This window comes from Corapipo altera, unplaced genomic scaffold (assembly GCF_003945725.1).
Source record: "Corapipo altera isolate COAL_440 unplaced genomic scaffold, ASM394572v1 45, whole genome shotgun sequence".
Classification (NCBI taxonomy): domain Eukaryota; kingdom Metazoa; phylum Chordata; class Aves; order Passeriformes; family Pipridae; genus Corapipo; species Corapipo altera.
Genome location: NW_020884877.1, coordinates 17,706,398 through 17,717,958, shown reverse-complemented (window position 1 = coordinate 17,717,958; position 11,561 = coordinate 17,706,398). Strand labels below are relative to the sequence as shown.

The window sequence follows — 11,561 nt, the reverse complement described above, 5'->3', positions numbered from 1 at the left end:
TGTTGTGATTGATTTTACATCTATTGAAAACAAGTCTGGTCTCTGCCATTTGTTTACCCTAGTATTCTCTCTTTATGCTTTGGTATGCATTTTTAATTAGATACACTCCAGTTCTTTCACCACTAGCTAACACTTTTATTTGGGAAGCAGTCTTTACTAGCCCTGCAAATATCCGCTGTTCTTTGCAATGTCAAGTCCTTTTCTCACCTTGCTTTGACTTGGTTATCACTTATATCACAAGTAATTCATCCATCTGTTAACTGCTCCAATTCACATTACTTGGCTTTATTTTAAAGATCTTAACAATGGTCAATGGTCTCATCTGGCAGCTGGTTTCTTGCAAAAAATGTGTCTTTCCCAAGTGACACTCTTGTGAGGATCAAAATATTCACTGAATGGGTTTTTATCTAGCAGTTTACAGGTCCCTCAGGCCCTCCATAGAACATATTGTATATACCCAGTGCTTTGGGCATGCCATGTGTAGCAGTATGGACAACTTCACCTTCTTCAGTTTTATTTCACTCTTCTCCAGCTTTCTGCCATCTTGTTACTGTTGGTTAATTCCTGTCACAAAAAAAAAAAAAAGATGATACATATCACGCATCTACATGATTGTTTAAGTTAGGATCCAGAGTGTGCCTTAAAGGGAAACCATCAAAGCATTTTGGTGTTTTGATTTGACATTTGTGAGTGCTGGAAGTGGATTCTCTCATATGAAAAATGGTAAACCAGAAACATGCTTAATACATTTTGGTTGCAAATGGGTATCTGATCTATGAGACTCAATTACAGCTATCCAAAGTAAAAAATGCTGAAATAAATATGGAATGGTTTCCTGTTTAGCCCTACACATTTGTTCCTACTAGTCTGTACTACTTCCTAACACAGACAAAGCCACAGGAGTAAATTGTCTTTATTTCTTCCCCCTCGCTACCCGAAATTGGTGAAAAGCATTATACTGGTTACACAGTGCTTTTAAAAGCAATGTTTCAGTCCAATATCAGAAATATCTTAAGTACTAAAGGAAGTCTAAAATTATTTTTATTGTGTCACAAATAAGGAGAAAATCTCTCACCGAATAAAGAAAAAAATAAATTAGGTGTAGTAATTAGGTGTTCCATCCCACAGTAATCCAGAAAAAACCCACAGTACGTCCACTTTGCATACCACCTTCCTCTTAATTTACAGTCTTCAATTTACAGTCTTCTACACAGTTATTTAAATAAACTGTCTCTCACAGAGTAGCACCTTTGCAATTGCCAGGGACACAAACCCACTTCTGTTTCCTCATAAAAATTTTCCATAGACACCCCCAACACAAGCATTTCCAGCGAGACTGATTTTTTTTCTTGGCCTTATATTTTCCAGATGGTTTGTAGATAGTTCTCACAACTCAGACATTACTTTAAATAGAAATAAAAAGACAAAAGTCCGGTTTCCTTTAGGACTGTATGTGAAACTTGTATTGGCTGGTGAATACTGAAACTTCCAATATAAACAAGATCTTTTGGCACCAACTGGAGGTGGGGTGGGGCTGTGTTTATGGCTCATTGTAGGGAATGTCTGCTTCCTTAATATCCTCTCCCTTCTAAAATGGGATAGATTATATCCAAATATATTGTTACCATTCTTCTCACTCAAATTAAGATGAGTTTTTACTTGTCATACTTTAATGGGCAGGTCTGTGCTCTGGAAGAGATGCAAATAGTTTTGTTTGCAGGTTTTCAATAATCATATGTTTCATGATTAATGAAGCCTCTTTCGAGCCTCTAACAGCCTTCTGCAGCTGATTTGTAGAACTGTTGAGAAGACTAAAAAAAGTAATCTCACTCTTATATACTATCTTTAACTAATCCTGTAAAATTTTATTCATTGTTTGTGACAAGACCTGTTACTACTCTATATGCAGCAAGGAGTTGATCAAGCATTGTACAAGCTGTTGGGGATGTCACAGAGGTTACCATCAGCACTTCTAACTGTGTGAGTGCTTGCCAAGTATAACAGAAGAAACCACTTCCCTATATACAGGTTTGCCAAGACAGAGCTCCAGTCCATTTCTGCGGTGAAAGGCTGCAGTTCAAGAAACTACTAATCCTCCATTACTTTTTCAGTAATAGTTCTAAGCCAAACATAGTTCTAAGCAAAAAAAAAAACAACAAACAAAAAAGTGTGCTTCTGACTATTATCCTCTCACAAGAATGACATCAGATCTTGTATTCCCTGATGCATATTCATTCCCTATACTCTGTTCTACATGTTTAAACACAGAAATAAAACTATCTACAACTCTAATATTTTATCCAATCCACAGTGCATCCTAATACCAGGCTTTCTAAAACTGTATCTTCTGTTGGGTTTGTTGGGGGTTTGCAGTTTTTTTCCTTCTTTTTTTTTTTTTTTTAATATATATTATATCTCAGTCCTGGAGATTTCATCCTGTCCTAGCACAAACTACGACTATATTTGTTGACATATATGATTTGCAAGAAAATTGTGGCCAACCTCTCCAGCGATTCTTCTCATTCTACACACAACTCTTAAATTTTGTCACTCAGCTTTGTAAAATTAAATTATTTAATTATGGAGCTTCAGCAATATTGCTGCTTTAATCCAATCACAAACAGACTTAGAGGGGAAATTATATACCAGGAGTTAGGAAAAAATGGTGTGATCTCTTATCAAGTCTGATCCCTGTTGATCACTTCACTACAAGCAAGGATAGGTTAGCATGGGGAAAACAGAAAGAATGTAAGTGTCCAGCCAAAGGAAGTTTTTATCACTTAGGACAGCCATCCTAGTAATAAAAAAGGGAACAGACCTTGAACATTTTCATTTAGCACTACATTACTGCAAAACAATAAATAAAATCTTCTATTGATTAATGCTGGTTAGACTAAAACAATAAGGGATTCAGTAGCATGTGAGCGAGTGAGTGCCCTTCAGATTAAATGACAATTTGGAAGTGTTTAACAACATATGGTCTCTTTCCTTTGACATATACAATTAAGAATATATCTTTTTTATATAAAAATATAAAATACCATCTGTCATAAGTACCAAGCATGATACTGACTTTATATATCCAATTAATTCACTATACTTTATAATGTAAATATTTCTCCTATTTTCTCCTTTTTTTCCTTCTTCTGTAACTATACTTATTTATAAAATTTCAATAAATGTATATATTAAAAAAGTCAATACTATGATTTGAAACGTAATTAGGAATAACAATGAAAGTCTGTTACACTTTGTATTTCAAAGGAGAAGGGCTAAATTTTCAAATGGGTTGAAATGACATTGCTCATTTAAGTCAGTGGGTATAGGCATAATACAAAGATGTAACTATGCTGGTTTTCTTTCTTATACATATTAACCCAGAGGAATGCTCACTTTTCATAAATATTTGTGTTTCTTTTTTCAGAAGTGCAGAGTTCCTTAAAGACACATGACCGCAGAGTGAGAACTGAAATATAATGAGTATTTCTCATTAAGGAGTTAGAATTCCAGTGAACATGGAGGAATAACAGGATTGGTCTTAAAATCATGGTACAAACCAGCAAAATATATAAAGCATTTCAGTTCACTAAATTAATTCTTTACCTCAATAATTTAATCCAAAACAAAAATCTTTGACCACATAATTATTATAATGAGTTCTGAGAACATTAAGACATGCACAAGTCTCAAAATACAGCCTGAAGACAGGAGCTAAGTTTTGTCAGGTTAAAACAGGAAAGAACGTAACAGCCTGTTTGAAGCAGGATGCAAGTTTTCTTCTGTTTGAGGTAGACATACATAGATAGACATACACACAGACACACATAGATTTTTTTTTTTACTCTTTGTTTCTGAGTAATTTAGCTGTGGGTGCAGCAATAAACTCCACTAATAGGTTTTGCATTAGTAACATGAAAAAGAAATTACTGACCCAAAACGTAAACTACATTTTAACCCTTTAGCTTTTTAAGAATCTTTTGGAAACTTTAACTCTTGTCATTCCCTCAGCATAGTAAAGCTGAAAAGGGATGGAAGAGACCATTATAAGAATATTGCTTTTCAAAAAGGTTGCCCCACTTAAAAAACAGAATAGCATGTATCATGGTAATTCCCTTTCTTTTGATTAATTTTATACTTCCTGATATAAAACCCTAAAACTTCCACGTCTGCTAAAGTGTCATGGGAGTGGTGACCATATCTGTATCTGATGTTATTTCTGTAAATAATTTATAACATAGTGTCTTTTCACTTGCTTCCATGTAGTTAAGTCTGTGAGCAGAAAATGCTGATCATCATCTAATATTACATTCTCAGTTCTTAAAGGAGCTGTCAAACAAACCACAAGGCTCTGCATGGTCATTCATGGCAGAAACTCCATTATAGAGCCCTAATAAATTGCTTTTATAGGTTAAGTTGTTCCAATACTTCCTAAAATATTTGCAATATTTCAGTAACTAGATATCAATCAACTTTTTTAAAAAATTGTTTTAGCCTTAAGTTCATAAGAGGCATTGAGATTCACGACTTGCCCACATACTGTCTGGAAAAGTATTTCCTTGGCCTTGTATTTTCCTCTTTTAATTTACAAAAGACTTTTTGTTCCTCTCTTAACATGAGGATAACAGAAATTCCATTTTGCTTCTCTGTTTGCATCAGAGAAATTTGCATCATTCATTAGCATGCTTTTGTCTGACTATCTCCCAATTGTCTTAGTTTGGCAAAACCTCTCACTCTTTCCCATTTCTGCTTCTGCTAGTTTTATGCATATGGCCACTCTCATTGCTCTTCCCTAAATCCTCCTATTTTCTGTAACAGTTTTTGAGAGAGTACATGAACTGTTCCCATCCTTTTATTGACTCGATGACACATTCGTTGGTTCTTCTGCCACCCTATTGTCTCGTTGTTTGAGCACTAGTGACATTCGGCTGCAGCGTGACCCTGAGCTGTGGACGAAGTGACCCCACAGCATTCTAAGCACAGCAGTTTTGGACGCTTCGGCTCAGCCTGCGCCTCTCCGAAGTCTCCGCTCTCGGAAGCTCCTCCCCGCGGGCCGCGGGGCCGGAAGCCGCCGCCGGGTGCCCTGTGAACCGGGAAGGGCTCGGTTTGAATGAGATCCGGCTGATTCACCGCGGCCCGGGCGGCTCCGGCCCAGGTGAGGGCCTGGCCCGCCGGGGCGGCCGCCCCCGCTCTGCGGTGTTCGGGGAGCCCGCGGCCTGGGGAGGGGGGGCGGCCCGGGCGCCGGGTGGGGACGCGGGCTGTGCTGAGGGAGCGAGACGGGGCGGGTCTGGCGAGCGGCACCGGCTCGGGGGGGGGGCGGCGGGGCCCGCTCGTGTTGGTGGGGGCTGCGCCCCGGGGAGGTCCGGGCGCTTCGGGGCAGCGGCGGCCCCAGGGCGGCTGCGAACGGGCGGGGGAAGGCGGCGGAAGGGACCGAGGAGCGGCTCAGGGGAGCCCCGCTGCTGATCTCGGCCGGGCCTCGGCGCCGCACGGGCCCCGCGGCCGGGCCGCCTCCGCCCCGGCCTGTCGTGGTTCGGCAGCGCCGAGAGCGGGGTTGCTGTGCGCTCTGGGCCCCGACACACACACAGCACGGGCGGCAGCGCCGCTGCTCCCCGAGCGAAGAAGTGCCGCGATCCCCGGCAGTGTTGCAGCTGGAGCCGGAGAGGGAGGGGAAGTTAGGGCAAAGCACTGGCCGGGATACGCGAAGGAGAAAGAAGCAGAAGTAGAAAAGGAGCGATAAACAAAATTTAACAACGCTGTTTCTAGGATGCAGCTGACTTAAGTATCGGATTTGGAACAACTTTATGTAATATAGTTGGATACATGTAAACAGTTGGGCAAATCTGCGTATATGCTGGTGTCGTCTCTTGCAGTTGCGCTTGTTTTAGGTGTGCTGTGGAAAAACAGAAAACCACAGGGCTTGAGATTTACTTTTTAGAGAGAATTTTTATGTAAATGTATTTGAAAGCTGTATATAACTGAAATAGTACTAGGCAAGCTGAAAAATCTGACAGGTTTGTATTCATCTTAAAGCTTTCAACCTGTGAGTCTGAGGTGTACTATCTGCCTCTGTGACCTTAATGAAACAGGGAAAAATATCTGTGTTTGTGAAGAAATTCAGAAACTGGCTTGCATACGAATTGCTTCTGAATCACTTTGTGTGACTTCGAGCAACTGGGTTTAGCCTGTAGCTTAATTGAAAATCACCTGTTAAAACATACCATGTCAGTGATATTCATTTGATATCTATGGTTTAGAAAATTATAAACTAGGGAACGCTTTAAAATTAGCATTAAAAAGCACCAACATATAAATTAGTTTGTAAGCTTTCTTGGAAGTGATTCACTCCTGACAAGCATTATGGGATATATACTAATAGAATCTACAACTGTCTTGTAACATCTAGGATGATAGAAGAGAATGATTTAGGAAAGGACAGGTATTGAGAATACCTTGAATAATAGAGAACTGGTATGATGAGTATTTGTTGGAGTTGGTGATGGGATGGTTCCACAATAGTTGTGTGTTTACTTGCCTTTCTGCAGATCTCAGAGAAGTCTGTTACTTTATATGTAGCATAAAATTAAGATTAATTTTGTGGGTTTCTGTGGTGATGCAACTTGTTAATGAATCTTTGCCTACCTGTAAGTTTGGTGTGAATATGCTTTAGTAGCTTTAGAGTAGTTTGTTTCAGTCTGTGTTACTTCAGTAACTCCAGCTCAGCAAGGAACACAGTAGAATTACATTTGCTGTACTTCTAGAAGTCAGAAAACAGAGTCCAGAACCTGCAGACCTTCTAGTCCAGTTCGTGTCTATTGAGATTCAGGTCTGTGCGATCTTGAAATAGGATCTGGATTTATAGAACTGAGCACATTCATGTACTGAGACTACACTCATTCATAAAATTAATCTTTAGCTTTAATGAACAGGTGACTGACAGTTGGTGGTAACATCAATATTGTTTTTTCTCTTTTCATACAGAATGTATAGGAAGATAGACTAGCCCCGCCCCCTCTCTGCCTTTTCATGTGTGAAGTATCTGTTCTGGTTTGATGACTTTACCTGTTCTTTTCTTGGTGAAATGATGTTTTTCTGCAATATGTAATTTCTCAACTGATTTGCCCTTGTAGCTGTTTATCATCCCAAGTGAATCTGAAATGGTTACAGTTGCAGCAAAAACCTTAAACCACTTTTTTAGTTGCTGTTAATAAAATTGTTGATCATCTGCTATGTATAACTTCTCAACAGGAGACCTGGAAGTGCTTGTACAAAGATTATTATGTAGTCTCGGGTGGAGAAACCGAGTTTTCAAAGATGAAATGATTTGCATCGAGTCCCTCAGTGTACAAATTGTGAAGTAAATTGCTGTCACCTGAGACAAGCCTGATACTCTCTCCACTAATACAGCAGTTTAGTAGCCAGTGTTTTCTTTTCTGTGTATGTTGAAGCTGATTTTGATAGTTGTTTTTTTACTAACTCAAAAGTTGCCAACCCAGGAGAACTGTCTTTCATTGAGGGATCGCATCATGGAGTGTTAATGCTAGATAAAAATAGTGCACTGTAGTGTGAAACTCATGTAGCTCATGCAAAGAGATACAGTAATTTAAGATCGTGTTTCAAGTTGATTTCAAAATACATGCTGAAACATGCCAAGTATAAACACAGTAGCTGTTGGTTTATACCTACATGTGTATATACATTTGTGCATAATCCTTTTATATAACTTCATCCCTATGTTACCTAAGGAAAAGTGTTTTCATTATTAAGAGTCACCATTTAAGTAACTTGAAAGTACCAACGAACAACTGACTGATGAACCAGAGTTCTCCAAATGGGCAGCTCTTTCCAATTATTACCGTTACCTAGCAGTAGTATTATGAGCAAATATTTGGCATGGGTTTTAAAATTTCTTTTTCAGGTCAGTTTTGAGATGCTCTGTGTATACCTTCACTGCATTATTAATACCCACAGACTTTTCCCTTTTGAGGCTAGGACAGTTAAAACAACAATGGAAGCATGGATTTTTTAAATACTATCCTATGACCAAGATTTTTTAGTGAAGGTGTTTCAATCATAGACATTCATAAGCAGAGAAGCTACTTAACTCATTTTTTAAAGCCACTAGTTAACATAATAATCTCAGTGATGAGTGTGTGTCATCCAAATCCTGGTTGCACCAAAATGCAAGTTTGTTATAATTATAACTGTCCTTTTGCATTTTCCTGATATGGAACTATTTGATACATTTACTCACTTCCTTAAAGCCTTACTTTAAACAGAGACTGTTAACTCTTCCTTGCAGATTGAAGGAAACATTATCAAAATACCTTTGCTGACTTTGGAAGGAAAGGAGGTGAGATTTACTGTAAACTGTTTGTTTACTTTTCTGTCTTTTATTTATATGTGTGTGTATGTGTGTGCAAATGTAGGGGAAAAAACAATAGGTAAGTTGCATAATCCAAACTAGCTTTTTGCACTTTGTAGGAGAGAGAGGAAAAATTCTCAGATATAGGTGACCATGCTGTGTGCTTCTCGGGGGAACAGACCAAGCTCACAGAGATCTGTTTCTTTAATACCCTTGTAGTAAATGGGGAAGGGAAAGCAAGTCGTCTGGGTGGTCAGCCTGTTAAAAGTGAATTGAGTTATAACTGAAGCCCAATTGAAGAACTGGATCCAGTTTTGTTGTAGCCTGTTCTGCTGGCTCTTGTAGTCCTGGCTCATGTGATCTCTCCTTCTGCAAAGCTGTCAGAAGTATATAGTAACTTTTCATTTGAATTGTTAGTGGAATTCCACCCCAACCTGTCAGCACTGAGAAACTCTGATTTGTTCTTTCTCCTCTAACTTTCCAGGAAGGCGAACACATCTTTCTTTGCTCTTGTACAACTTTGAGATAAGGTTCAGAAGGGTCTCTGTTAAATTACCTCAATTACTAATAAACAAAGCAAAACAGAAAACCCCACCCAAACAAAAACCTCAAAACCAACCCCCAAACCCACATATTTTTTGGGCAGCTTTAGCTTAAAGAATGATTTGACATAAATGTCTTCTGGAGTCTGGATTAGTGTTAGAAGCAATCAGCTCTTCGAAGACCTCTTTTTCTGTTACACCAAGACAACTGTTTCTGGGATGCAGTGTGAATCGTCTCAGAGAAGTGAACGGGGTTAAAACCAACGTTTTTTAGCCTATCAGTTTACTGCAAGGCTGCACAAATGGCTGTCCTGGCAGTACTGAGAAAGCAGCATCAAGTTGGTAAGCAGCAGCAGCTTCCCCACTGCTCCTTATGTTAACATTGACATTGAAAAAAATGTCTATCAAATCATGGCCACAGATCATTTCACAGATCTGTTTTAAAACACTGCTTTACAAATGATTGAGTGGATGCAATTAGTGGGCAGTGTTCTCTGAGAGGAGGATAACATGAATTTTAATTCCTAAATTGAGTGTGAAGCAGCCTTTCTCAACCTGAATTCAGGCAAACCTAAAGGACTCTGTGACTTTTCCAATCACACAAACTGCTCCTGCAGAAATAAACAAAACTGTCTGTACCTGCAGACTGCTCTTAACCTTGGTACTTAGGTCATCTTAGCTAGACAAGGTCTTCTAAATAGTGAAAAAGGACCATGGTTTCACTTTCTAACAACATTTTAAACAATTGATTAGCTTTAAATTGCATAAATGGATTATTATAATACTCTTACATGTCATTTTGAGAGTCTTGGAACTTTCCTTCAGTGTTACGGATACTTGAGCAAGATGTGGCATATACCACTTCAAGGGATTATATGGTAAAAGGAAAAAGAAAACCCAGCAAACACTCTTTGGGCTATTCTTCAATGATGCTTTGTCCTTTTGGGGGTCATCTGTGTAACATTTCTTTTTACGTGGGCTACTGTTTCTGAATTTTACTGGTTTTCTCCCCTTCTTTCTATTTGCTTGTGTAGGAAAGAGACTTGCTGGTGTCATCTTTACAGTCAAAAAGTGGGAGCTGCTGCCACATTTGATCTGTGATCGCTCCTGCTAAGCACCAGGTTAGAAATGTATATTTACTTTGTAAAGGCTAAAGTTATCTTAATTAAGGTCTAAAAATTTTGCTTAAACTGTTTTAAGGTTTACGAAAACATTGTTTCGTAAATGGAATTTATGGCTGAAATAATATTTAGAGACAGTGGATTGACAAAAATTAAAAATAGTTTTGATTTGGTTCACTAACCTAAATTGTTCAGATATTTATACAGAGTAAACAAATATGTTTAGGTCCAGATATGCTATAACCTACTAAAACATATTCAATTACAAATAGGCAAGTACAGGGGTGGTTGCCACAACTCTAACCAGAGTCAATTCATGGAGTTAGTGAAACAATTTGCAGTGCATCTAGAACTGTTTTTTGGAGACTTTCTGTTTGTGCCGCTGTCTTAAAAATCTGAATATCTCAGTTCAGTGATTAGTCAGTGATAGTTAGGTGGGATATGTTGCATCTCTCCAATTGTATAAAGCAATGAGATTTTTTGGTAAGGTTTTGCTGATAAATAATCAGCTTGTTTAACACATTAGTCTAATCCAACTTTAATATGGCAAAATATGCTTCTATAAATGATGTACTATTGTGTTGAGTTAGAAACTGGAATAAACTGTGTAAATGAAATATTAACTAGTTAGTACTAACTATTGCTTTTCACTTGCATTAAAAGATTTGTTATTCAATATTATTTCTTGAATGTACATAGGTAATACCCCTCATCAGTTTTTGGAAGTTGTGTAGTTGTAGGAACGCCCAGTTTTATGGTTATCAGTTGTAGAGACCAAGAGTTTCTTAAAATAAGTGTACAACCATGATGGATTAAAATAATAATTTTAGTAGTTTAAATTTACTTCTCAGTTACTCTTCAGCCCTCATTAGTGTCACAGAAGATGAATCATTGTGTGTTTCAATGGAGGAGTATCTACCACACGGGGTAAAATGAAATGTAGTTGGCGTTAATTTATGGTAACATTGTGACTGTTTCATTGAAGCCATTTAACATATGCTTACATAATAGCTTTAAACAGCAATTTAACCTTTCCCAGGAAATCCTACAACTTGATTTGGAATTTATTGTAGTTCAGGATAGAAAAGTATATACACTGTGTGAGCTTTTGCCTCTAATAAAGAAACTTGGTTTCAATGACTGTGAAAAAGAGAAGGATAACCATTGACCCTTTAATAAACTCCTTTTTAATCCATACAGTGCCAATGGAGCTTTAAGAAAGCACTTACTGTTAGTTGAGGCTGCAGTTGTTGGGTTCACATGTACCTACAAAATTAAGGGAGTGAATCAAATTAAACTAATAGCTTGGTAATGCGTTGGACTGGGAAAGTGGAATTAGCAAATAGACCAAGTATTATTGATCCATGTATCTTTGATATTGTTATGAAATTATTAAAGTAGGAATTAAAATGCTGCTTCTTTGTGTGCTTAGAAGCTTAGATTATTTGTTTTAAACTTATACTGACATAAAGTCTATTAGTCTTTAGCCAGTAAAAATATTAGCAAATTTCAGAAGAAATAATGAGATTATATTCACCT

At 38.0% G+C, this 11,561-nt stretch overlaps 1 protein-coding gene across 1 annotated transcript in view; it reads left to right on the top strand.

The window, feature by feature from the left end:
• The first annotated feature begins 5,030 nt into the window (after positions 1-5,030).
• PSMD14 (proteasome 26S subunit, non-ATPase 14) overlaps positions 5,031-11,561 on the top strand; it is a 46,775-nt gene continuing 40,244 nt past the window's right edge. Inside the window, exons 1-3 of the mRNA XM_027636992.1 lie at positions 5,031-5,152; positions 8,297-8,347; positions 9,936-10,022. The gene's annotated coding sequence lies outside the window, so the exon portion shown is untranslated. The remainder of the gene's footprint in view (positions 5,153-8,296; positions 8,348-9,935; positions 10,023-11,561) is intronic.